The sequence below is a fragment of the Scyliorhinus torazame genome, chromosome 19 (assembly GCF_047496885.1).
Source record: "Scyliorhinus torazame isolate Kashiwa2021f chromosome 19, sScyTor2.1, whole genome shotgun sequence".
In the NCBI taxonomy this organism is placed as follows: domain Eukaryota; kingdom Metazoa; phylum Chordata; class Chondrichthyes; order Carcharhiniformes; family Scyliorhinidae; genus Scyliorhinus; species Scyliorhinus torazame.
This window is the reverse complement of record NC_092725.1, coordinates 134,020,212-134,046,294: the sequence shown is the minus strand read 5'-3', so window position 1 is coordinate 134,046,294 and position 26,083 is coordinate 134,020,212.

Here is a 26,083-nt window from a genome sequence, read left to right as displayed (position 1 = left end):
ATATCTACACAGTGACCTGTTTTGAAAGTTTTTGAACATTCAGATCCATTAATCTTCAACTCATACACAGTTGTATTAACAAGAATATTTTTCCATTGATGAAATCCTACTCATGTAACACAATCAACCCTTTTTTGCAAATGTTTTTTGACATAATGAGATCTCCGATAAACACACATTTTAAAGGCGACTTTAATAGGTTAGAAACAATGAAAACATTCACCTTAAATTGCATTTTATTGTTCCTAAGATGTATTTCATTAAAGGGTGGCCCATTGCATTGGAAAATGATTTGTGCAACCTGGTTTGTTTTAAATCCATTTTGGAATATTTAGCCGATGAACAAATGTGTGCAATGAGTTCATTAATATCAATTGATAAGCTGAGGCATATTTTCCTCACCCTACATTCTGGCCTGGGCATAAATTAGGTCAGGGTTGTACCTTATTTTAGAAAGTACAGTTTATGTTCTCAAATGACAGCCAGCTGGATTGGATTGTGAAGGATTCGTTAAGCTGTTCGGCCAGGCATCAATTGCGATGTATGTCGATGTCATCCTTGGCTGAAGAATCCTCCAGGTTTGAGTTCCTTGGAGTTCTAATGTAAGAAATTGCGGTGATTTTGAGCCCACATTAACACTAATTGGCGACACGGGCGCAAAATCCGAAGAGAATCGGAAAACACGATTGTCTCCGGGGAGATTGCGTGCCTTGGCTTTCCCCACTCCTCGCCGGCGATGTCATGAGGTTCACACCCACAAAGGAAGGGGGGGAATCATCTTTAGATAGATTGTAGGTAATTTAAATATTATTAATGGCCCCCCCCCCTTCCACCCTGCCGCATGAACCCCCCTCATTAAATATTCATCCCTCGCTGACGTGACATCATATCGGCGAGGTTTACAAATGGTTTGGTCAAAAGACAATCAGTCAAGGGGATCCCTCTGGGGACAACGAGATAAGTATAGTCCCCAAGGGGGAGGGGGGGGGGGTGGAATGTGCCCACGGCAGTACCCTAGCACTGACCCCTGGCGCAGGTTGACATTGCTAGGTTGGAACAGTGTCAACCTGTTCCCAGGAGCTGTGCCAGGAACAGACCCTAGTGGGAGCCCCACGGGGGTGGGTGTTCATTTATGTGTGGTAAGGGGGCGGGGGGGACAGCGGGTGATACCACTGCAGTGGTGGTGGGGGGGGGGGGGGGGGGGGGACGGGAAATGCGTGGGATGCTGGCGATGATTGTCAGGGGGACGGAAGGAAATGCCAGTATTATGGGCCAGGGTTTAGAGAACCCCAAAGTGTAACATGGAGTTCACCTGACCCACAACTTTTAATAGATTTTGGTTATGGGGAGCACAAGGGCCCACTTTACAGGTGTGATGCAACAGAGACCTTAAGTATTTTTAAACAAAAACACTGTTTATTCTATGAATCCAGTTAACATTTTATAAACACACAGTGAACACCTTATCAACTACCAACCCTGATAACCCCCCAAAAAGATACAGTACTCAAGAGGTAACCCTTAGTAACTTTCCTAACAACATCCGTGAGTCAAAAAACCCTTTTTAACAAAGACAGTAGGTTTGAATTCTCTACAGAAATAGTTATCACTTTTAAATTATCAAGTGATCTAAACACCTTGTCTAACATACCGAGGCATCAGTATACATCTGCTCAGTTTGAATGCAGTTCTGCAACTGAAAACAAAACTAAAACACAGAGCCAAAAAAGCTCCCAGCTTAAAGCGATAGTAAAAAGCAGAGCAGAGCCCACCCCTCAATGACATCACTGCAGTCATTTGATAACATTTTCTTAAAGGGACTCTCACATGACACCAGCGATAATTTTCAGGGTGGGAGAGGAATGCCGGTGATGAGTGTTGGAATGGGGGGGGGGGGGGGGGGGCGGGGGGGCAAGGACCTCCAATACCTCCGCGGCGTGAGCTCAGTAGGTTAGGTTTCGGTGCCAATCAGGGCTTCCTTTAGAGGTGGCGCCCCGATCTCTGTGGAGCCCGGTACCAGCCCTGTCAGGTCTCGCTCCGACAGAGAGATGGCCATTCATTTTGTTTTCTTTAAAAGGGCTCAAGAGCTGGAGAGAAAATGTGCAACTGGAGAGTTACTCCCGAGTTTTCAGTCTGAACCTGAAACTTTGCCAAATTCTGATAAGGTTCCATCCATAGAACCATAGCATGATACAGCACAGAAAGGCCATCTGGCCTATTATCCCCATGCCAGACATGATGTGATGAGTGAGAATGAAAGGCGGCAGAAGCGTTTGTGAACTGGATGAACAATAAAGTGATTATTTATAAAAATGAGAAATGGCCACTAAAGCATCAATAAAAAAAGCACCAGCACGGTAGCATTGTGGATAGCACAATTGCTTCACAGCTCCAGAGTCCCAGGTTCGATTCCGGCTTGGGTCACTGTCTGTGCGGAGTCTGCACATCCTCCCCGTGTGTGCGTGGGTTTCCTCCGGGTGCTCCGGTTTCCTCCCACAGTCCAAAGATGTGCAGGTTAGGTGGATTGACCATGATAAATTGCCCTTAGTGTCCAAGGATGCCCTTCGTGTTGGGTGGGGTTACTGGGTCATGGGGATAGGGTGGAGGTGTGGACCTTGGGTAGGGTGATCTTTCCAAGAGCCGGTGCAGACTCGATGGGCCGAATAGCCTCCTTCTGCACTGTAAATTCTATGAAAAAAATAATAATAATTATGCTAAAAGTTATGATGAGAGAGGACAAAGATTGCTGATAAGCGCAACGTTTTATCTTGTATTCTGTACAGGAATGTGAGCAGTATTGGAAAAAGCTTCCCACTAAGGATCGGTGAATATCCTTAAAGGTTTTGGACAGGACGGGATTTTGTAAAGAGTTAAGGGCTGTTGGAGAGAGATAGACAAAAGATTAAAAGAACTTGGGGAAACAGGCTCGTGTGTAAGCGGAAATGAATTTGCACCTGTGTAATAATATACCGCCGAGTCTGAAACTCCTTCGTGAAGGTTTTGAGACTGTGATAGGCACACTTTCTGTATTATCATAAACTAATTATAATGATCAAAAGATATCTGTGTCTTGACCTCTGAAGCGTGAGAATAACTTGGCAATTCATCAGTGATGACAGAAATACATCATTGGTAAGATTCAATTGGCTCAGCCAGTGAAGAATCACTGGGTCACTTTACATGAAGAAATGATATTCTGTATACTAACAACAGAATCACTGCGTAAACCAGAATAAAGATCAGCTTATGGTAGTGTTCTGGGAATTACATATTATGCGACTTCACGGTTGTCGCTGTCAGTTATTATAGCCTTTCAAGAGGATCATTGCAGCACTATTTTCAAATATTGTTAACCTTCTCCTCCCAGTATGTGCAGTCCCCTTGGCAGTGCAGTTGCAATGGAATGAGTTATTGATTTAATTTTTTTCAATTCGGAATCATAGTTAGAGCGTACTTTGTGAAGCAATGTAGGCAGTTACTGTGAAAATTCCCTAGTCGCCACACTCCGGCGCCTGTTCGGGTACACTGAGGGAGAATTCAGAATGTCCAATTCACCTAACAAGCACGTCTTTCGGGACTTGTGGGAGGAAACCGGAGCAGCCGGAGGAAACCAACACAGATACGGGGAGAACGTGCAGAATCCGCACAGACAGTGACCCAAGCGGGAATCGAACAGAGGACCCTGGCGCTGTGAAGCAACAGAACAGATGCCGGAGTGTGCCGACGAGGGGCTTTTCACGGTAACCTGATAGCAATGCTAATGTAAGCCTACTTGTGACAATAATAAAGATTATTTTTATTTATTTTAAGGGGGCCGGGAGACTAAAGCAATGCCTGTCTTTGTATAAATAGAGTCAGCCAGTAAGGCGGTGACTAGTGAAGGCCCAGGAGGGAGCTACTGGAGCTGTATAAAATAGTAACTGTAAAATAAAGCATCTGTGAGACTTGGGACCAGGAGGAAACAAAGCAAGGCTTGTTTCGATAAGAAGGTACACACCACCGAGTTTGTAGTAGGGCAGCAAGTGATGCTTTCCCTATACAACCCCAGTTCATTCCTTTCCCCAAAATTTTCCGGATCGTACTCCATTTCAGACAAAGTCAGCCCCTCGGTATACAAGATCACATATCCCAATGGCAAGTCTGTGTGGTTTCACATAAACCAGCTTAAGGCTTATGGCTCGCAGAACAACCATGCACACCACATCTCGCTTGCAGCAGCGGACGAGCACGCCCTGCCCACGAACGACATATTCCTACCCTCCCCCAACCTGTCCAGCCCGTCCTCAGACACATCTTCAACTCCACCCACAGAGGCACGACTCCGCCTCTCCCTTCCTTCAACCAGCAGCGACAGCGACAGTGATAGCGACAGCAATGACGACAGCCACAGCACACCACGTTACAATTATACCCCTGCACTAGGCCCCACTCCCAGCGAATACGAGCATGATTCCAGTGACCCCTTCAAAATCACATTCCTCAAAGCCCCTGACCGAGATCCACCACCTGACGATTACGGATTACAGCCTAGTAGCTCCAACCTCGACACACGATTCTGGCACCGAGACAATTCGTTCAGGCTCATTCGGAATGATGAGATGGACCCCAATTCACCCCAAGCAGCTTTAGCCAAACTACTCCAGTCAAGAGTATGGCAGCCGGGAGAAGATGATGACATAGAGTCTGACTCCCACGAAACGAATCCCTTTGCGACTCTGTTCGCTACTGAGCAATGAGGTGTCCACGTGATGGTGAAAAGGAACCGATGGAGAGATACGGTGTCCTTTCTGATGGGGCCTGCACCATGTTTGTTGCATGTTTGATCGTTTAATGTACATGTTAAATGTTGTTTCTGAAATTAAAAGTTTTGCATGGCCCCACGCCACCACTCTTTTGACGCCCAATCGCTGTTAATGTAACAAGTTGGTCCACAGACAACTGTTCAGAGGAACTAGTTTGTCAACAGACACCACTCATAGCTACTCTCCTGATTCAATCACGAGAGGCAGCCCCACAACGACCACATTCGTACCCATTCTTGCCGGTCACTCAGGCAGTGGAGAAACGGCACTGGTCCCCGCCCTGCCTAAGGACCCCCCTCTGGTCAGCTACGCTCGGGTAGAGCACATACGGCACTGATCACCATCCTACCCGGGGATTCCACCCATTCCTTACCCGCCGCGGCCCCATTTTGGCACTTTCCTTTTGAAATTCTTTTGTTTGTTTTCGGCAACCCTTTGGTTGCTTCCGTATGTTATTTACATCCTCATACACTAGGATGGTAGATCGCACAGGCTGCGAGACGGCTCGCACTGTGTCAGTATTTTTCTTGGATGTCTTGGCCCAAATATTTGGTTTCAAAAAAGAGAGGGAGTCACAGATGGTGACCAATCATAATGGGCAATTGGCAACAATGGACAGACAGACAGACATATGAGATCTTAAGCAAGATAATAACAGATATTATGCTTGTGTCCATAGAACTCAGGAACCTCAGGAACCCCAGAGGAAGAAAAAGGAGACACAAAGACGGAAAGATGAAGATAACCTTCATGTTCACCTGGATCTTAGCGGGATTCCTTCAGTTGTGCGCGGACACTACCCCCCCTGGCCCCTACCACAGGGTTTGTCTGTTGATTGGAGCCGCAGCTCCCAGACAAGACCGAAACTGCAAAGCCATTACCATACTAATGAGCCATCTCCGGGGACAAAAGAGTAACATTGAAGTAAACGATACCAAGACAGACACCCCGGCGCCAGAGGAGACTAGAACAACGCAGGCCAACGGCCACCTAGGACACGCCCAGCTATCAGGGCACCCACCCCTTTATTGGAGGAAAGCGATAGGAACGATTGAGAAACGGCCCAATTAATTGGGGCCATGTTCAAGGCCCGCCCAAAAGCGCGCAAAGCCCCTTTGGGTATCAGAAGGATCCCCCAAGAGAGAATCGCTCTCTTGGCTCCGGCTCTCACCGAGGAGAGACCTGCCCAACAGCAACATCAGGACAAGTAGGTCCAAGGTCAACGCACGCTACCAGACAGACGCTCCTAGCTGTTATTCCGTACCAGTTCAACCCCAGCAGCCTCAGAACCGAACAACGCCCATTGTTCCTCTGACTGAGTGGACGCCTGAAGCTAACTATAGGCTTTAGCAGTAGTGATCGTTTAGTTTGTAGAGTTTTGTGCATGAGTATATTTGACTGTGTGTAAATAAATGAGCATTGAGTTTGAACTTACTAACTGGTGCATCGAGTCTTTGATCAGTATTCGGTTTTGAACCTTGTGGTGGTATCGAGAGATACATGGCGACTCTGGAGCAAAACGTAATTGGACTTAAGGAAGGCGACCATATTGGCCGCCATCTTCAGAGCCAAATAAAGAGAAACACAATTAGCAACAGGAGAAGCAGGTTTACAGTTCTGTTTCTGATTTCCCTGATATTCGCAATGATGTTCTCGTATTGGTGGCGCGGTGGTACACTTTTTAGCGCTGCTGCCTCACAGTGCCAGGGGTCCAGGTTCAATTCTGGCCTTTGGTCACTGTCATAGAATTACTGCATCACTACAGTGCAGAAGGAGGCATTCGGCTCATCGAATCTGCACCGACCCTTTGGAAAGGTACCTACCTAGGGTCAGGCCCCCAAACTGTCCCCTTCACCTAACCTTTTGGACACTGAGGTGCAATTGATCATGGCCAATCCACCTAACCTGCACTTCTTTTAGACTGTGGGAGGAAACCGGAGCACCCGGATGAAACCCATGCAGACACAGGAGAATGTATTTACTCCTCACAGATACTAATGCAAGGTCAGAATTGAACCTGAGTCCCTGGAGCTTTGAGGCAGAAGTGCTAACCACTGTGCCACTGTGCCACCACTGTCTGTCCAAAAAAGATGTGTAGGTAAGTTAAGGGGTTATTGTTGTGATAGGGCAGGTTACTGAACTTGGGTAGAGTACTCTATCAGAGGGTCGGTGTAGACTTGATGGGCCGAATGGCCTTCTTCTGCACTGTCGGGATTTTATGATTCTATGATGTTTGGTGCTATCGATTACCAGGCAGCCATTCCCAGTCTCAGTTTTACAGCAAAGACATTTGACCTAAAATTAGGAAATAGATTCCAAATTGTTTGGGGCCAGTTGAAACGTTTGAATGAGAACTGGATCGATATATATCGAGAAAATAAGTTAAGGGTTATAGCGACCTTGATGGCACAGTTCAATCCTTTTTCATGGCAAGTAGCAAAAGAAACATAAAGGCTCATAATGGATGCACATTGTGAAGACCCCCTTTCTTCAGAGGTTGCCGATTCCCACAACTGAGCAGACCTCACAATGAAATGAAAATTGCTTATTGTCACAAGCAGGCTTCAAATGAAGTTACTGTGAAAAGCCCCTAGTCGCCACATTCCGGCGCCTGTTCGGGGAGGCTGTTACGGGAATCAAACCGTGCTGCTGGCCTGCCTTGGTCTGCTTTCAAAGCCAGCGATTTAGCCCTGTGCTAAACAGTAACAGTAACAGTAATACGTCATTTTTAGCAGTCGGGCACTGTTTAAACGTGGTGTGCAGCACTATGCTCAGAGATGGAAGTTCCCAAGGTTGCAGGGGTGGAATTCCCTGTAGCAGCAGTTCATAAAGTGCTGCCGCAACATTGACAACATAACTTTTTGGTCGGGGGAGGGTAACGAGGGTGGGAGGCAGAGCAGAGATCAATGGCTCCAGCTTTTGGAAGGGAACAGGCGATTTTAGTTGCCCTAAAGTTCAAGCCACCCAGGAGAACGTTTTTTGCATTTTCCGTGGCACTCCCTGGCATTGTAATGGGCATTGAGTGGTTCATGTACTTGAAAGGCACACCAACAGAATTATGGGATTAGATCTAGGAGCATTGATTTGCAAATGGGACCTTGAGGTGCCTTCCAAGCATTCAATTCTCAGCACATTGGGCACAAGAAAACAAACCTGTTACTGTGGTCACATTATTGGCGTCCTAGGGGCTAATTTGAGCCCGTGTTAGCCGTCAGTGAGAACAGCGAAGCGGGCGCAAATTCCGGTGAGAATCAGAAAACCCGATTCTCTCTCTGTCAAAATCACGATTTCCGATTTTCCGAGGGGGGAGGGGGGAGGGGGAGGGGGAGGGGGAGGGAGGGGGGGAGGGGGAGGGGGAGGGGGAGGGGGAGAGGGGGAGGGGGAGGGGGAGGAGGGGCTCCTCAGGGACAGGGGCTCCTCAGGGACAGGGGGTACCCACTCAGGAGGTGGCTGACGATTCCAAAGCGGAGGCCACAAACACTTGTAGAGTGTCGCGCCAATGAGTCTCATGCATTGACATGCGTGATGATGGAGCAGGCGATGGGACTGTTCAAGATGTGATTTTGGTGCCCATAACAGTCGGAGGTGCCCTCCTATATATCCCCCATCACTGTGTTCTTCTGCACTCTCCACAACTTGGCGCTGCAGAGGGCAGACCAACTGGACCCGGAGGAGATGGGGGACCGACACGTCTCCTTGGATGAGGAGGAGGTCGAGGACGGTGGCAAAGGTCAAAATGCAGAGGATGAACAACCTCTGGCGATGGCAATAGCCCACAAAGGCCGACACCTTTAAAGTGCAGGGAAGAACAGGACTAGGGAGTGAGGAGCTCTCCGATCATTGGGTCTAACATCCAATTAATGCAATCCAGGTTCTCGTGATGGTGCCCATTTCCATTGGCAGGGCGCTAACACCATTGACCGTACTCTGCAGGAGGATGATGATGATGACTTGAATTGAGGATGAAGTGATGCTCCTCTCATCCTCAGCGATCTGTCTGACTCCTGCCTGACAGAGATCTGAATGAATTCTGCCATTGAGCGGGCTTGTCATGGAGTTCAGAGAAGCGGGATGACTTATCTCAGCTCCTGCATCCTCCGGTGAGGTCAGAGGTCCTAGTATTTTCCTCCAACTTAAATCTGAGGTGGGCAGAATGTCAACACCTTGTCAGCCCGTGGCCTCCTCATCACTGGAGAAGAGTAGCAGAAATGAGAGGCCTGAGCGATGGTGTTGGGGATGGGGCGTCACCTTCCGTGGATGGGGGGGTAATAATAATAATCTTTATTGTCACAAGTAGGCTTACATTAACACTGCAATGAAGTTACTGTGAAAATCCCCTCGTCGCCACACTCCCCGCCTATTCAGAGGGAGGGAGGGAGAATTCAGAATGTCCAAATTATCTAACAGCGCATCTTTCAGGACTTGTGGGCATGTGAAGCAACAGTGCTAACCACTGTGCTACCATGCCACCCATAGCTACCGTGCTGCAATAAAGATTATTACTATTATAGTGCATCACAGGGGATAAATGAAGGGACGATGTTTACTCACGTGAGGCTTGAAGAATGACCGTGTATTCTGAGGGTCTTCACTTTTGTCTGCAGTCCCCACTCCACCCTCTGCTCAGGCACAGTCTTGCTCCTCCCCAGCCAACTCAAGAGCTGTTTCCTCAAAGGGTGTGATGCATTTGAGCTCAGGCGCGACTCCGGGTGGCTGTGCTCGCACATGCATGCTCTGCTCACGTTTGTCCTACATTGAGACAGGGGGACTCCTGCCAGCTCTGATGGTGATGAGGTGTGTCATGCATGGGACTTGAGAGAGAGTGGGAATGGGGGTGTGAGGAGCAGGGTAAATACTGGGGGAGACCATAGAGATTGGGGGAGGGAGGGAGGGGTTCTTGTGACAGGTGTTGGCAGCCCACTCGGTGGCTGGGTAAGAGGTCACCCTGGAGGTGTGAGAGGCGTGTTGGAGGTGGCAGACTTACCCTGGCAAAGAAGGTCATTCATCTTTTTTGCGGCACTGCTGCCCCTTCCTCTTCTGCAGCGAGCTGGCACTGACTGACGCAGCCACAGCCCCCTAGCAGGCGGGGGTGACCTTGCTGGGAGGCTGTGTGTGCAGCTGTGGATAGAGGACATGCACTCCATCCAGGAATCTGATGAGGGTGCCCTCTGAGGAACACAGTGATGGTTTCCTGGCAATCATCCCCTCGAATATAAATGATTATAAAACATTTATAAATCGAATATAAATACATATAAAATTATGAAGGGAATAGATGGGATAGATGCGGGCAGGTTGTTTCCACTGGCGGGCGAAAGCAGAACTAGGGGGCATAGCCTCAAAATAAGGGGAAGTAGATTTAGGACTGAGTTTAGGAGGAACATCTTCACCCAAAGGGTTGTGAATCTATGGAATTCCTTGCCCAGTGAAGCAGTTGAGGCTCCTTCATTAAATGTTTTTAAGATAAATATAGATAAGATTTTTCAAGAATAAAGGGATTAAGGGTTATGGTGTTTGGGCCAGAAAGTGGAGCTGAGTCCACAAAAGATCAGCCATGATCTCATTGAATGGTGGAGCGGGCTCGAGGGGCCAGATGGCCTACTCCTGCTCCTAGTTCTTATGTTCTTATGAATGAATCTGGAAAACGTTCTGTGGAAGCGTTTAAATGGAGCCCCCACTGTTTGCAAAAATTAAGTTTCCCCAGGGTGAGAGAATCAGCGGGAGCGACGAGCACTGTGTGATTCACCCGGTAAAACAAAATTGGTAAAGATTTTCACAATGCTACCGTGCTGCCCCTACGGTTATCTACGGAACACTGCTATTGGATCTTTTATATGTCTCATTTGAAGGTTTAGGCGTCGTCCAATCTGACTGTTTCAGGAAATACCTCCAAAGATTGCCAAAAATGCTCTTCCAATGGTGTTGTATTGAAGTGCCAGCCTAGATCTGTGCACAGATCTCTGACGTGGAATCACATGACCTTTCAACCCCGAGACAAGAGTACAGCAACTGAACCACAGCTGGCAATAGGGCCGGCACGGTGGCACAGCGGTTAGCACTGTTGCCTCAGAACTCCAGGGACCCGGGTTCAATTCCAGCCTCGGGTCACTGTCTGTGTGGAGTTTGCATGTTCTCCTCGTGTCTGCGCAGGTTTCCTCCGGGTGCTCCGGTTTCCTCCCACAGTCCAAAGATGTGCAGGTTAGGTGGATTGGCCATGATAAATTTGCCCCTCCGTGTCCAGGGATGCGCAGGTTAGTGCGGTTATGGGCATGGTGCGGGGGAGTGGGTCTATGTAGGATGCTCTTTCAGAGGGTCGATTCAGACTCAATGTGCCGAATGGTCTCCTTCTGCACCGTAGGGATTCCACAAATCTATCGTCACTAGGATGCTAGCCTTGTAGTCACCGCTATTGGCGAAATGTATATCACCGGGTACAGGGTATAATGATTATAGACTAGAACCCTATTCTCAGTGTTGGACAGTGTACCAATGAGGTGGATAAAATATGTTTTGGATTTAACAGATGGAGAGAATTAACAGGCACTGCTCCCTGTGTTTTCCCTCTGGGAGCTGTGGAACATTTGCACTGCTTGGTGAACATTTGCATATTTAAACTTTGAGCACTGCCACTGAGGGGAAAAATTGATTTTTGAGTGTTTTTTCCACTGGCAAAGTGCCCAAGACCACAGCAAAAATAGTTGCTGCTAACTGGAATGAGTGAGTAATCACGGTTAAACTGGCAGGTTTATTTTAGAAAGCATATGTTTCTCAAACACCAAGTGCCAAGTTCATTGTGGCGTTCATGTGTGTAAAATAAAGCTTCCATATTTTTGATGGAGTCCATTGCCAAACATTGACAGTCACGATGATAGAATACTTTTCTTCTAATAAATAAGTTGATAAGCATTTAATGCTCAGCCCAAACCACTATCTGAAGAAGCCCCTATCTGAAGATAAATATACTGGTGGAGGATTTCAATATGGTGAGTTACACTGTTGTTCTGCTGGTGGAAAATTTTTGCACTCACTGGATTTCTTGGGTTAGTTTATTTGCTTGCCCAGTGTGGTAGTACTCTGATATAAAACTGGCATTACCCACTGTACAGCATGGAAACTGGAGTGCAGCCTTTACAAAAACAGCTTCGCTTCACTGTCGGAAAACCATGTGAGAGAGGAGAAATGCACGCTTCGCTGACTTGATTTGCAGATCATTTTGCACGAGGTCTCATCAATTTTGACATCGCGCCTAACGATTATTTTTATGGCATGGACGTTGCACTAAGAAAGCAGCATGAATACCTGGCATATCTGTGAGGCTGCACATAGGTGCAAGTTCCTATTGTCTTCTCTATCTCCTTAATTTACACCTGCTCATTTTCTACCCTTCCTTTCTTACAGATACACAGCAATAATGAAACACGGAGGAGAAGGAAGATGATGTTAAGGACGCAAAGCCGTTGAGAAGAGATTTCTTCCTGGTTCATGTTGGCAACGATGATGAAGAGGATGGTGAGGACGAGACCACGCGAGCATTCATGCAGCATGATCGTGGGTGGCACGGTAGCACAGTGGTTAGCACTGTTGCTTCACAGCACCAGGATCCCAGGTTCGATTCCCGGCTTGGGTCACTGTCTGTGCGGAGTCTGCACGTTCTCCCCGTGTCTGCGTGGGTTTCCTCCGGGTGCTCCAGTTTCCTCCCACAGTCCAAAGTTGTGCAGGTTAGGTGGACTGGCCAGGCTAAATTGTCTCTTGGTATCCAGAATTTTAGGTGGGGTTACGGGGATAGGGTGGAGGCATGGGATTAAGTAGGGTGCTCTTGCCATGGGCCGGTGCAGACTCGATGGGCCGAATGGCCTTTTCTGCACTGTAAATTCTATGATTCCACGATCATGCTCTGTCTTCCACGGAATCCCTACAGTGTGATGTGATGTGGGATAAGGGATGAAGCAGATAGATTCCAGAGCAAATTGAAGGTAGAGTTTCCAAATTGGAACAAATCCAAAGTGGAATAGAACATAGAACATAGAACATTACAGCGCAGTACAGGTCCTTCGGCCCTCGATGTTGCGCCGACCTGTGAAACCACTCTAAAGCCCATCTACACTATTCCCTTATCGTCCATATGTCTATCCAATGACCATTTGAATGCCCTTAGTGTTGGTGAGTCCACTACTGTTGCAGGCAGGGCATTCCACGCCCTTACTACTCTCTGAGTAAAGAACCTACCTCTGACATCTGTCCTATACCTATCTCCCCTCAATTTAAAGCTATGTCCCCTCATGCTAGACATCATCATCCAAGGAAAAAGGCTCTCACTGTCCACCCTATCCAATCCTCTGATCATCTTGTATGCCTCAATTAAGTCACCTCTTAACCTTCTTCTCTCTAACGAAAACAGCCTCAAGTCCCTCAGTCTTTCCTCATAAGATCTTCCCTCCATACCAGGCAGCATTCTGGTAAATCTCCTCTGCACCCTTTCCAATGCTTCCACATTCTTCCTATAATGCAGCGACCAGAATTGCACGCAATACTCCAAATGCGGCCGCACCAGAGTTTTGTACAGCTGCAACTTGACCTCATGGCTCCGAAACTCAATCCCTCTACCAATAAAAGCTAACACACCGTACGCCTTCTTAACAACCCTCTCAACCTGGGTGGCAACTTTCAGGGATCTATGTACATGGACACCAATTTCTCTCTGCTCATCCACACTGCCAAGAATCTTACCATCAGACCAGTACTCTGTCTTCCTGTTATTCCTTCCGAAATGAATCACCTCACACTTTTCTGCATTAAACTCCACTTGCCACCTCTCAGCCCAGCGCTGCAGCTTATCTATGTCCCTCTGTAACTTGTAACATCCTTCCGCACTGTCCACAATTCCACCGACTTTAGTGTCATCTGCAAATTTACTCACCCATCCTTATAACATTCACACACAAACTGGAGCAGTGTGCAGGATTCATTGAAGAAGATAAATGAGGAAGGAAATTGAGAGTTACTGGATAGTGGGTTAGTCAGGGTTGAAATAGGGATCGTATGGGTAAAACCGTGACAAGAAAACCTTATTTTGTGAGACCAGAGAATATTTAAGTGCTTTAGCAGAGCATTTGTACTGATTCAAGTGATGGTGTGTCACATAGGAGACTAACCCAATATGGTTTGTGATGAAGTCAAGCTGCTGCATAATTCGAGGTTTAAATAGACCAAGTATTGTACAATTTTTAAAAAAGCAGGAATTAATAATTGGTTGAATGCATATGTAAGGTAATAAAACTCTTAATCCCCAGTATGTTGGGATTGTCTTATGTGCAAAGGTTAAACAGGTGGGGATTCTCCTCGTTGGAATTTATAAGAATCAGAGGTGATCGCATTGAAACATAAAGGATTCTTAAGGGGCTTAAAAGGGTAAATGCTGAGAGGATATTTCCATTCGTGGGAGAGTCTAGGACCAGAGGGCGCTGTCTCAGAACAAAGGGGTGCCCGTTTAAAGCGGAGATGAGGAAGAATCTCTGGTCTCTGAGGGCTGTGAGTCTTTGGAACTCCTTACCACAGAGAGCTGTGGGGGCAGAGTCCTTGTGTATATTTAAGGCTGAGACAGACAGCTTCTTGATCAGTAAAGGAATCAAGGGTTATGGGGAAAAGGCAGGAAAGTGGACGTGGGGAATGTCGGATCAGCCGTGATCCTGTCGAATGGCGGAGCAGGGCGATTGGCCTATCCGTGTTCCCGGTCTTATGGGGCAATCTCACACCTTCTCTGGTTTTGGCAAATGAGCTAATGTCACACAAGGTAACTAATAGGTTTGAAAGTTATACTTGTCAATAACATTCACTGTGTTACATCTCTCTGCCCCTGTGCCACACGGAGAAAGAAAGGATTGTTTCACATGACAGAGCTGGGTGGGTTAGTTGTGGGCTGGGAAAGCGGGAGGTGGGCAGGGTTGGGGGCGGTGATCGGAAGACTCAAAACTCCATCCCTAACAAAAATAGTGAACCTCTCTTCACCTTGCCCTAAAAATGCAGTTTTCCCATTTTAGTGAACACTTCAAACTCCTTTCTTTCCAACCGAAACAATGTTTAAATACCCTTCTCCGCAGGAGGACAGAGTGGATGGCCCACAGGCAACGCTTTTATTGAACTTAATTCTCCCTCTTTCTTATAAACCACCACCTGTCACATTATTTGGTACTGATCCCTGGAAAATTCTTTCCGCCTAAAAGTCTACAGATTATTTTTAAAGTGAACGAGGGCTGACCTGAATCCCCATGAACCTAAGTCACACAGATTTCATGAATAATTACATTGAACCCTTGTTTATTTGATTGCACTGAAATGTGATAGTTTTTATTCAGCTGCCCCTATTTTTCCTTGATACATCACTAATTGCTGGCAGATGTGGCAATATCTATGGCCAAGACGTATTTGTTTACACAGTCTGATTTTTCAGACTAAACTGGTATCAGGCAGTTGCAGCTGGATTTATTCAAGGTTCAAGGCTTTGTGTGCTGTAGACACTCCACCTGGCAAAACAAGATGGGTCTGTATGACCTGCATGTAAACGCTTTGAAAAACTGAAGCAGTTTGTTTTAAACTTGAGTAATAAAGAATCATTGGTCGGAATCAGTGATGCAGTTCATCACCCACCCTAGAATATATGGTTCATGTGTTTATATTTAAGTGAGCTTATAAACCTCATATGTTACCAATAGTACTAGCTTTTAATAAAATGTCAATACAAAAATAAGTTTCCATCACCCCTCCCTGTAACAACACTCCTGGTCCAGTTGTGCCCCACAATATTTTATAGGTTTTTTTTTCACGGAACCTGCTCTGGACCGTGCATGAGCAGATTCACGACACCGTTTATCATCGAATATAGCACAGATCTGAGTACGTTGTCAGGGAAAAGTGGATGATGGTAAACAATATGATTACTGTGTGAGTGATGATAGCTCAGTCGGGGGAAGATGAGAGGTAGCCATTGCTTTCTTATCGTCTCATTCAGCGCAGTTGAAAATGGTTATTGCGTGATGCAGTCTGGAGTCTCCACCGCACCCACACACCCCCAACCCCCCTCCACCAACGCAAAGACGTGAGGAACATCTTCCAGAAAATTATGTTGTACATGTAGAATTTTATAACTTCACTCAAGCAACTGTCACTAATTATTAACGTGAAATTTTTCAAGACTTATTTCCTGTTTAGTTTTTGGACTCACATGATGTTATGTGAGCTAGGAAATATATATTGGACAATCTGTGAGAGGGGGAATGGTAAGAGCCTTCCTGTTAAAAGGCTGGGGAATTTGATGTCGATTATGCCATGGCGGCCCTTCAACTCAGAAATATGACCTACACATCTCGCAATCCAAAGAGCTCAAACAGTTCACACACAATATGCTGCTAAGCCTGTGTGCAAAGCAAAATCATAGAAACGTCCAAGTTACTATATATTTTTCTTTCAGAGGAAAATGTCAGAAATTTGATTTTCGGTAATCCTAAATTAGAGGGAAGCTGGACAGTTGGAAAATCACTCTGCTCACATCTGTCCCGTGGTGTCTCATGTTGAACAGAGCCATTGAACAATAATTGGCAGTTGAGAACTCCTTCCCGAAGATCAGCAGCCCGCATTCCAACTACGCACAAGTGAAGTCGACGAGCTCCACATATGTCACACAATCATTACAGAACACACCCCGCTGGTCACAATTGATTGCTGCAAGGTTGATCTGTTTAGAGATTATGAGGGAGCTATTTAAAATAATCAATTCCTGCTGAGATTTTCTGTTGGGGAGCATATCAAAACCAGGCAGGGACTGATTTAAAAAAGAAAGCAAAAAAGATGGCATCTGGCAACGGACCAAGTTTACAACAGAGATTGTGAAGTCTACCGGTCTGCCCCAAACCATGGGGATGGATTTTAACTCAAGAGTGGACTCCAGTCAGGCAGGGGTAGAATGATTGTGAAATGCATCCGCCATCATTAACCTCAGGCTCAAAATACTGTGAGTTTTAGGCCGTATTATGATTTGCTTGTTGGGATTCCAACACAATCACACCAGAACCGAAAGCCCGCCAACTTTCTGAATGTAATTTCCAGCAGTTCTACCGAATCCTATTCAAATAACAATGTACCTTTTAAGGAAAGGCTGTATTTGCTTTGTGTAATTATGGTTTCCAGTGTTGCAAACTACATGGCTAGTTGGAAACAAGCCCTACGATACACTGATGCCTTCTTGGACGTTCTGTTTCAAGAGTTATTGGTTCAGAGGGACATTCTCTGTACCTCACGTGGAAGGAGATTGTCAAGCCAGATATACCTCAGACCTGGAGATTGTTAACAGAGGTAGTCATCTCCGAGGGTATTGTCCCCGCTACGTGGATCCAGTGCACAAAATGCAGCAATGACCCAAAAAGAGAAGCAGCAAATTTTTCTACGTCCCGCTCAATCACATCTGCCAACAGTTCTTCAAAGCCCACCCACCCCTACACCTCTGGCACTCTCAATAATTCCCTTCTCCGCATCATCACCATCAATCACATGGACATAATATATCCTCTTTTATTCCAAATAACTTCTCATCTCCAGCGTGCTACCTTCACAGCAGCTGCAACAGCACTTTCTTCCCGCAATATACACAATTGATACTTTTATCCTTCCACCCTCATGCTTGTACTTTTGCTTTCCAATCAGTACCGTCTTGCTTGCATTTCTTTATCTTCTCCTTCTCACCACGGTGGGCATTAAGCAAAGGCCCCACACTGGTAAACTCACATTTTTAGTCACCACTCCCAATTCTCTTCCTTTAGGAGATAACCGTGCAAGGCCAGGGGAGGACCACCCCCAGATAATGACCGACTCTGTGACCAAAGCTCACAAACTCAGTAGCCCCTTAAGAGCATTAGTAATGGCAAGGTTGGATTAGCTGAATAGGATTGGGGATCAACTTCCAGCCTGTGTGGCATCTTCACGCATGGCATTTTCACAGCAACTTGCATCTGTACATCATCTCTGACATAGTGAAGTGTCCCTAAGCACTGCACGGGAGCTAATGCAAAAGAAAATTTCATAGCGGGCCACAGAAAGGAATATAAGGGCAGGTGTTTGATCAAGTAGTGCCTTAAAGGAGGAGACAGAATTGGAGAGGCACAAAGGTTTGAGAAAGGAATTCATGAATGAAGAACAAAGGTGGGAAACAAAGAAATTCAGCATTCTACAGTCGGTCCAGCAATCCTACAATTGAATTCCGTGTTCATAGCCATCTTATCTATTTGAATTCAACTTTAGGTGAAGTGTGTGTTACAGCAGTGCCAAATATTTTGAAACCCAGACTTCACTTTGAATTTTTGTATTCAATACCATATTTAATTTTGGTGGGTTTGCATTGCATAAGCCAAAATCATCATGTATAGGTGTACATGAAACACTCATTACCTAAGAGAATCATCAGATTAACAGAAAATGCAAGTCTTTGAGGACATTAATCTGCCTGTAAAATGTTAAAAAAAAGATTATTTTAATTGCTGAGCCCTAATAAGTTGAATGTGAAGAAGCCAGGAAAATTAAAGGGAAAGTTTCTATGGAATACATCATGAACGTACATTCATTTTCAAGAAATAATTCCCACTAATCCTGAACTATAATGAATTTCTTCCTAGTGCATTGTTATATTCTGTCTGTTGTTAATATATCTAATTTACAAAGATTACCTACTTTCAGTGAATTTGCTTTGGGTTAAGGATTAGCAAGGATGACTACATTTAAGAAGCAAAGTTGCTGTATAATATTAGCAATTATATAGCCACCATCCTCTCAGAAGATAGGGACAGTAAGCAAATATACCGATAGCTACTTTTCCATCCTGGTCGACCCTAAAACCACAACTTGCAGCTGGACTGCGCAACAAACAAGACAGATGCATTGCAACTTTTAATGGAATAAGAACTTCCTGACCCATCAGTTCAGCTACCTGAGGAGTGTGTTCAAAACAGTCGGGAATCATTGCACATTGGACAGCAAGTGAATCAAATGTTCTCACTGTATTTCTATTGGTGAATACGGCACACTGCTGGAAGGGAACACAAGCAAATGCGACAAAAGTGCCATGGTGGTAATGTTACTGAATTAGTAATCTGGACATCTGGGCTAATGATTCAGGGACAAATCACCACTGTTGCAGCTGCGGAATTAAATTCGGAAAAATAAAATCTGGAATAAATCGGTTGCATCAGTAATGACGACCATGAAACTGCAGGATTGTAATTTTTAAAAAAACATTGGCCCGTAACTTCCTCTCTGATCCTGAACTTAAGTCGATGGTCCTTCACACATGCACGGCGCGAAGATCCGGAAGTACGGACGCACAGACATGTGCGCTGGAAGCACTCGGCATTTAAACTCCATGTCCATTTTTAAAAATTGGCTTGACTTCATGCTTTTCGATGAACTGCCTGCATTAAAAATCCTGGGTTAGCGTTAATTTGGTCGACTTGCCCCAATATTAGATAGATTTTTACATTTATTTATCTGCGTTTTTTTTTTCTTGGTCCAGGATTATCAAACAGAGGCAGGAGACTTTGGGGGTATTTTTTTGGATAGGTTAATGTTTTGTATTATTAGTGTTTAGTGTTTTTAAATATGTTTAAAATGCAAATAAAGTGAAAGGAAGATTTTCATTCTTATTAAGGGTCAACTTAGCGTGGCCAATCCACCTACCTGCACATAGGACATAGAACATAGAACGATACAGCGCAGTACAGGCCCTTCGGCCCACGATGTTGCACCGGAACAAAAGCCATCTAACCTACACTATGCCATTATCATCCATATGCTTATCCAATAAACTTTTAAATGCCCTCAATGTTGGCGAGTTCACTACTGTTGCAGGTAGGGCATTCCATGGCCTCACTACTCTTTGCGTAAAGAACCTACCTCTGACCTCTGTCCTATATCTATTACCCCTCAGTTTAAAGCTATGTCCCCTCGTGCCAGCCATTTCCATCCGCGGGAGAAGGCTCTCACTGTCCACCCTATCTAACCCCCTGATCATTTTGTATGCCTCTATTAAGTCTCCTCTTAACCTTCTTCTCTCCAACGAAAACAACCTCAAGTCCATCAGCCTTTCCTCATAAGATTTTCCCTCCATACCAGGCAACATCCTGGTAAATCTCCTCTGCACCCGCTCCAAAGCCTCCACATCCTTGCTATAATGCGGTGACCAGAACTGTACGCAATACTCCAAATGCGGCCGAACCAGAGTTTTGTACAGCTGCAACATGACCTCCTGACTCCGGAACTCAATCCCTCTACCAATAAAGGCCAACACTCCATAGGCCTTCTTCACAACCCTATCAACCTGGGTGGCAACTTTCAGTGATCTATGTACATGGACACCGAGATCCCTCTGTTCATCCACACTTCCAAGAACTTTACCATTAGCCAAATATTCCGCATTCCTGTTATTCCTTCCAAAGTGAATCACCTCACACTTCTCTACATTAAACTCCATTTGCCACCTCTCAGCCTAGCTCTGCAGCTTATCTATATCCCTCTGTAACCTGCTACATCCTTCCACACTGTCGACAACACCACCGACTTTAGTATCGTCTGCAAATTTACTCTCCCACCCTTCTGCGCCCTCCTCTAGGTCATTGATAAAAATGACAAACAGCAACGGCCCCAGAACAGATCCTTGTGGTACGCCACTTGTAACTGAACTCCATTCTGAACATTTCCCATCAACCACCACCCTCTGTCTCCTTTCAGCTAGCCAATTTCTGATCCACATCTCTAAATCTCCCTCAATCCCCAGCCTCCGTATTTTCTGCAATAGCCTACCGTGGGGAACCTTATCAAACGCTTTACTGAAATCCATATACACCACATCAACTGCTCTACCCTCGTCTACCTGTTCAGTCACCTTCTCAAAGAACTCGATAAGGTTTGTGAGGCATGACCTACCCTTCACAAAGCCATGCTGACTATCCCTGATCATATTATTCCTATCTAGATGATTGTAAATCTTGTCTCTTATAATCCCCTCCAAGACTTTACCCACTACAGACATGAGGCTCACCGGTCTATAGTTGCCGGGGTTGTCTCTGCTCCCCTTTTTGAACAAAGGGACCACATTTGCTATCCTCCAGTCCTCTGGCACTATTCCTGTAGCCAATGATGACATAAAAATCAAAGCCAAAGGTCCAGCAATCTCTTCCCTGGCTTCCCAGAGAATCCTAGGATAAATCCCATCAGGCCCTGGGGACTTATCTATTTTCAGCCTGTCCAGAATTGCCAACACCTCTTCCCTACGTACCTCAATGCCATCTATTCTAATAGCCTGGGTCTCAGCATTCTCCTCCACATCATTATCTTTTTCCAGAGTGAATACTGACGAAAAATATTCATTTAGTATCTCTCCTATCTCTTCAGACTCCACGCACAACTTCCCATCCCTGTCCTTGACTGGTCCTACTCTTTCCCTAGTCATTCGCTTATTCCTGACATACCTATAGAAAGCTTTTGGGTTTTCCTTGATCCTACCTGCCAAATACTTCTCATGTCCCCTCCTTGCTCGTCTTAGCTCTCTCTTTAGATCCTTCCTCGCTACCTTGTAACTATCCATCGCCCCAACTGAAACTTCACACCTCATCTTCACATAGGCCTCCTTCTTCCTCTTAACAAGAGATTCCACTTCTTTGGTAAACCACGGTTCCCTCGCTCGACGCCTTCCTCCCTGCCTGACCGGTACATACTTATCAAGAACACGCAGTAGCTGATCCTTGAACAAGCTCCACTTATCCAGTGTGCCCAACACTTGCAGCCTACTTCTTCACCTTATCCCCCCCAAGTCACATCTAATGGCATCATAATCGCCCTTCCCCCAGCTATAACTCTTGCCCTGCGGTGTGTACTTATCCCTTTCCATCATTAACGTAAACGTCACCGAATTGTGGTCACTGTCCCCAAAGTGCTCTCCTACCTCCAAATCCAACACCTGGCCTGGTTCATTACCCAAAACCAAATCCAACGTGGCCTCGCCTCTTGTTGGCCTGTCAACATATTGTGTCAGGAAACCCTCCTGCACACACTGTACAAAAAACGACCCATCTAATGTACTCGAACTATATCTTTTCCAGGCAATATTTGGAAAGTTAAAGTCTCCCATAATAACTACCCTGTTACTTTCGCTCTTATCCAGGATCATCCTCGCCATCCTTTCCTCTACATCCCTCGAACTATTTGGAGGCCTATAGAAAACTCCCAACAGGGTGACCTCTCCTTTCCTGTTTCTAACCTCAGCCCATACTACCTCGGAAGATGAGTCCCCATCTAGCATCCTCTCCGCCACCGTAATACTGCTCTTGACTAGCAGCGCCACACCTCCCCCTCTTTTGCCTCCTTCTCTGAGCTTACTAAAACACCTAAACCCCGGAACCTGCAACATCCATTCCTGTCCCTGCTCTATCCACGTCTCCAAAATGGCCACAACATCGAAGTCCCAGGTACCAACCCATGCTGCCAGTTCCCCTACCTTATTTCGTATACTCCTGGCATTGAAGTAGACACACTTCAAACCACCTACCTGAACACTGGCCCCCTCCTGCGACGTCAAATCTGTGCTCCTGACCTCTATACTCTCATTCTCCCTTACCCTAAAACTACAATCCAGGTTCCCATGCTCCTGCTGCATTAGTTTAAACCCCCCCAAAGAGCACTAACAAATCTCCCCCCCAGGATATTTGTGCCCCTCCGGTTCAGATGTAGACCATCCTGTCTGTAGAGGTCCCACCTTCCCCAGAAAGAGCCCCAGTTATCCAGAAATCTGAATCCCTCCCGCGTTGTGAGGGTGAGACACGGGGAGAATGTGCAAACTCCACACGGACAGTGACCCAGGGCTGTGATCAAACCCGGGTCCTCGGTGCCATGAGGCTGCAGTGCTAACCACTGCACCACCATGCCGCCCTATTCTTTTTTAAACTTCGGTTTGTCATGAGGCTGTTAATTCTATTAAAAGGATGCTTTACTGTTAAAAAGTGAGTTTGGAGTCACAGAAAGTGAAAGAGAGAATGTTTTTTTATCTTTGGTTTGTCATGAGGATGTTATTCCATTATAATAATAATCTTCATCAGTGTCACAAGTAGGCTTACATTAACACTGCAATGAAGTTACTGTGAAAAGCCCCTAGTCGCCACACTCTGGCACCTGTTCAGGTGCACCGAGGGAGAATTCAGAATGTCCAATTCACCTAACAAGCACGTCCTTCTGGACTTGTGGGAGGAAACTGGAGCACCCGGAGGAAACCCACGCAGAGACGGGGTGAACGTGGAGACAGGGAGAACACACAGACAGTGACCCAATGGGATTTCCCATTGATACCACCCCACACTGCCGTAAAATCTGCTGGCGGGCGTGCATTGGCGATGGAATCCGACAAGCGGAGAACCCCGGCCATTATTTTTTACTCCATTATAATGGCTTGGGTTTAGTGTTTACCACTGATCCTTACAAAACCTGCCCACAAAGATTTAGCAATCTCCGTGCCAGGGACTTTCCAAATCCTGGTTTTAGTTTCAATCTGGCGTCAAGATAAGGGGATCTTCAGGCAACCAGCAAGGGCGATGTCATCACTCAGGATAAGCAACCAATCACGTTAAAATAATCATGATCACCGTGATTCTCACAGTAAACCAGAAAGTAAAGGTTCTCCTTCAATTTTTTAACTTAATTTTTACAGCAAGCAAAATAATGATTGGGACATACATAGCACGCGGGATTAAACTTGAAGCTGAAATATCGCAAGCAAACCTTTAAAAATATACCTCATTTCACAAAAAACATGTGGAATTTTCTTTCTCACAATGGAGAAAGTCGACATTCCACAAATGTAATATTAGCTTTTCAGAGCCAGAGAGGTTGTTCAGCTACAATGGTGGAGGAAACCCTTGTTTCACCTCATTCCACAAGGTGTGCCTTTTCCAATGTGAGACAGATGGGTAAAAGTGGAAGGTTAAGTCAGTTCATGGGGTTTCTAACATTTACATTTGCGGGACCTTCAACAGTGCACCCAATAAAAGAAGTCAGTACGAAGTCTTACAACACCAGGTTAAAGTCCAACAGGTTTGTTTTGATCTCACTAGCTTTCGGAGCGCTGCTCCTTCCTCAGGTGAATGAAGAGGTCTGTTCCAGAAACACATATATAGACAAATTCAAAGATGCCAAACAATGCTAGGAATGCGAGCATTAGCAGGTGATTAAATCTTTACAGATCCAGAGATGGGGCAACCCCAGGTTAAAGAGGTGTGAATTGTATCAAGCCAGGACAGTTGGTAGGATTTTGCAGGCCAGATGGTGGGGGATGAATGTAATGTGACATGAATCCCAGGTCCCGGTTGAGGCCGCACTCGTGTGCGGAACTTGGCTATAAGTTTCTGCTCGGCGATTCTGCGTTGTCGCGGGTCCTGAAGGCCGCCTTGGAGAACGCTTACCCGGAGATCAGAGGCTGAATGCCCTTGACTGCTGAAGTGTTCCCCGACTGGAAGGGAACATTCCTGCCTGGTGATTGTTGCGCAATGTCCGTTCATTCGTTGCCGCAGCGTCTGCATGGTCTCGCCAATGTACCACGCTTCGGGACATCCTTTCCTGCAGCGTATGAGGTAGACAACGTTGGCCGAGTCGCACGAGTATGTACCGCGTACCTGGTGGGTGGTGTTCTCACGTGTAATAGTGGTATCCATGTCGATGATCTGGCACGTCTTTTGGGTTGTGGAGGTGAAACCCACGCAAGCACAGGGATCTCCACATCAATAAAAGAAGAATCAGGAATACACCGACAGCAACTTTGGGACTTCTGTGTTCAGCTCTGTCGATGTGGATGACAGACATTGCTGCCAGTTTCACAGGAATGAAGGTGGTGAGCAGTTTCACCGCTGGTACATGTGCAAAATCTAGGCCATTATGTGTGAATGAGTAAACCGTCCAGCGAATGGATATCCCAGCAGCACCTCCTGTGATGCGATTGCATCATGGAATCTTAGAGTACAGTGCATGTATGGTGTTCAACCCTCAGTGTGCCTTCCGACTACACTAACTATCCCATGTGCATCGATTGCACAGAAAACCTCAGTAATGTACAATACCTACATCTAATTTGCTTCAGTGTTACAAATGATATTCATTGAACATCGCCCCCTACGAGTATGTAACTCATCTCTCTTTCGCACTGCTAAATAGTCACTTTTTGCTATTGTATTGATTAACCTATTTGAATGTCTCACTTTATATCACTGAACATTATTATGCCTATAATTTTGTTTTGATCTTGTTCAGTTTAAACATTTATTACGGCTAAGTTTAGAAAGGCGAATTGCTTTTTCTTGAGGACTTGCATCAATTCTTCAGATCAGTCAAGTTCACCAGCATGGGACAGCACGGTGGCGCAGTGGGTAGCATTGCAGCCTCATGGCACCGAGGTCCCAGGTTCGATCCCGGCTCTGGGTCACTGTCCGTGTAGAGTTTGCACATTCTCCCTGTGCTTGCATGGGTTTCACCTCCACAACCCAAAAGATGTGCAGGGTAGGTGGATTGGCCACGCTAAATTGCCCCTTAATTGGAAAAAATGAATTGGGTATTCTAAAATTTTGTTTTTAAAGTTCTCATCAGAACATGATAGCAATGTAGGGACAGGAGGAGGCCATTCAGCCCATCGAGTCTGCTCTGACATTTAATACGATCAGGGCTGATTATACACTTCAATGCTTTTTACACCCACTATCCCTATAACCCTCTACATTATTGTTCATCAGAAATCGATCAGTCTTTTAAATCTATTATCCCCATAACCCTTTACATTATTGTTAGTCAGAAATATTTCAGTCTCTGCTTTAAACATACACAATGACAGAACTTCCACGGCCCTCTTGAGGTAGAGAATTCCAAAGATTCACAATCCTCTGTGAGAAGAAATTTCTCCTCATCTTGGACCCAAGTGGCAGCCCCCTTATTTTGAAATGGTGCCTCCTGGTTCTAGACTCCCAGAGAATGGAAACATCTTGCCTGCATCTATTTAAGTATTTTGGAGATTTCAATGGGGGTCACCTCTCATCCTTCGAAACTCTAGCGAATACAGGCCGAGTTTGTTCAAAGTCTCTTCATCAGACAGACTCCCCATCCCTGGAACACGTCTGGTGAATCTTCGTTGCGCTCCCTCTATGGCAATAATATGCTTCCTGAAGAAAGGGGACCAAAACTGCACACTGTACTCCAGGTGCAGTCTAACCAAGCTC